Raw genomic sequence first — 2,461 nt, 5'->3', positions numbered from 1 at the left:
GCTGTTGTGGCTACTTGGCACCGCTTTTACAACCTCCTGAGAGCTTAGTGCTCTCTCTCCTCCCTGTAGAGCATACAGTCCTGGTTTTTGGGGTTTGCATGGTTTTATTGTGTTGCTGGGCATCTTCATCACCAAATCAACAAGGCCACTAATACAGCTTCTTCATCCATCGCGCACCACTTACACCAAGCTCGATCGCTACTGGATTTCACATAATACAGACTGTTAAGTTCTTAGTTTAAGTATCTCTTTCCTTAATAAATACATGTTGTTAATTGGCTTTGTTCTGTGTGGCGTCTCCGCTTCCTCGTTGCACGGCCGTCCATGGCCGGTTTGTGACGCGCAATCCACTCCTTCCGCCACATAAACTGCAATGTTAGATGCCTTGTCCTAGGTTCTGTGCCTCCAGGTAGAGGAGCATCTAACAGGCCTCAGGTGTGTCCAGTTTGCTGATGACCCTCTGTCACGCCCACTTAAAGTACCTGCACAGAAAGACAAGCCACACAACCAGGAACAAGAAGACAAGGTGGAGTGGGTCGTTACAACGGCTAAAAAGAAAATAAACAAAAGACAACTTTATGTGCATGTTGAGACTCTTACAGACTATGTACTATTTTCCATATTTATGAGATAGTGACCAACGCTTTTTCCCTTCTGTACAGCTACTATATTTAGATAAGACCACAAAAAAATCATTATATTGTATTGTATCAAAACGTCTTTTGTTTGCTTGTGTTGTACTAACTCAGAGTTCTACACTGCTTTGATATCAACCATTAATCTGAGTTCTTTGCGCTGCAGGAAGCTACCCCTCCTTCATCAGTGTTTGGGCTATGCCACTGAGGGAGAACTTATGAATTATTAGATTTAATTTTCCCATTCAACAACCATGCTCTTGGATACACTCATATCCTGAATTAAAAAGTAATACTAACAAGATAGAATACTGACAAAAAAAACACTAATAAGTCATTTAAAGATAATAATAAATACAAAAAGTTACAAAATGCTCTTATTAACAACAAACTGTATTTTCACGTGTTGATCAGACAAAAATCATTTACTGTTATCCCAAAATACATTTATGTGAATGGAAAAATCAATGTGTGATAATTGATGGGTCTTTTACAGGAGTTAATGCTTCGAGGAAGTTAAATTAGAGATTTGGTTTCAGTGTGTAAACCATTAGAGCCTGTAAGAGTGGTCTGTCATGTTATGAGAAATGATTGTGAAGATATTAAATGACAGAAAGCATCTATTCAGGCTCGAGTTTATGGTTCATACCTGTAATGCTGTTCAAACATTTTTATGACAACCATGTGTTTCACAAATGTTCTGCTTATGGGTCCAGAACTGTGTTAGTGAAGACAGCTCAGCACACAGTATATAAAACAGGAGATGGTTATTTCAAACTCTCGTGTTTATTACATATATGAATGCAGCAGCTTTAGTTTTTTTTGCAGGTTTAGTTCTAAATACAAGAGGAGTCTAGATCGCAGTTTTTGCCATATGAAGTTACATGCATCCACCACATGTTATTTAAAATTTTTTTGGATTTTGAAGCTCTGTAGACCTGTTTGACCTGTTTCTTAAGCATGTGTATCACATTGCATGGCATTTGTTTAAATGGGCAGGCAGTGACATCTATGGCCTCAGGTTAAAAGATGCCACAAGAGAATGTTGGTTGTCATTTCTGAGTTGGTTTAAACCACACCCACAATCAAAGTCATCTGCACATGGCAATCATATTTCTCGGAAAATGGGAGTGTATTTTTGAGGGTGACTGACTATTGGTACAGTCCAACCAACATAAAAGGCCACGTCAAATTATACCAATTATTAAATGCATGAATAAATAGAGGCAGTCCAAATTACAGTAGAGAATACATCAATTATGTGTAGTAAGTATGTTTATTTAAAATCAGACCTAACATATCATATAAGTGACTCTCTGTCTCTCATCCAATTTTATGGGAGATGAGTATGATAATGGGAGAGGAGTCTGAGAACAGTTGTGTAATATCTTGGTTGCCTCTGGAGTTTGAAAGCTATTGTGTATAACAGACAAGGAGGGTCTATGTTCATGAAAGATGTTATTAAGGTGCATTGTGGGAAATGCAGGATCCATTGTTTTTGGAGTTTCACCCATAGAGAGGACTAAACGTCAGGAAAATGTCTAACATAATATAACTGGATAAATAGAAACAGAACATTAAAAATGCAATTTCAGTTTCTCCTTATGGTTTCCCCTAGAAAGTCACTCAAACTGGGTACCAGTGAGGGATGAGTTATATAGGCTAATGGGCAGTTAAAGGAATAACTGATGTACATAGTGGATTTGTAAAAAAAATAAACAAATAAAATAAACTGCTGTTTTCAATAAAACAGAATTACTAATTGCTGTCAACATCATGCGCCATCAAAAAGCAGTCACCATGGCGTGCGCGCGCAATAGCCAATG

The sequence above is a fragment of the Morone saxatilis genome, unplaced genomic scaffold (assembly GCF_004916995.1).
Source record: "Morone saxatilis isolate NCDOM2014 unplaced genomic scaffold, NCSU_SB_2.0 Contig12, whole genome shotgun sequence".
In the NCBI taxonomy this organism is placed as follows: domain Eukaryota; kingdom Metazoa; phylum Chordata; class Actinopteri; family Moronidae; genus Morone; species Morone saxatilis.
This window is presented reverse-complemented; position numbering follows the sequence as displayed.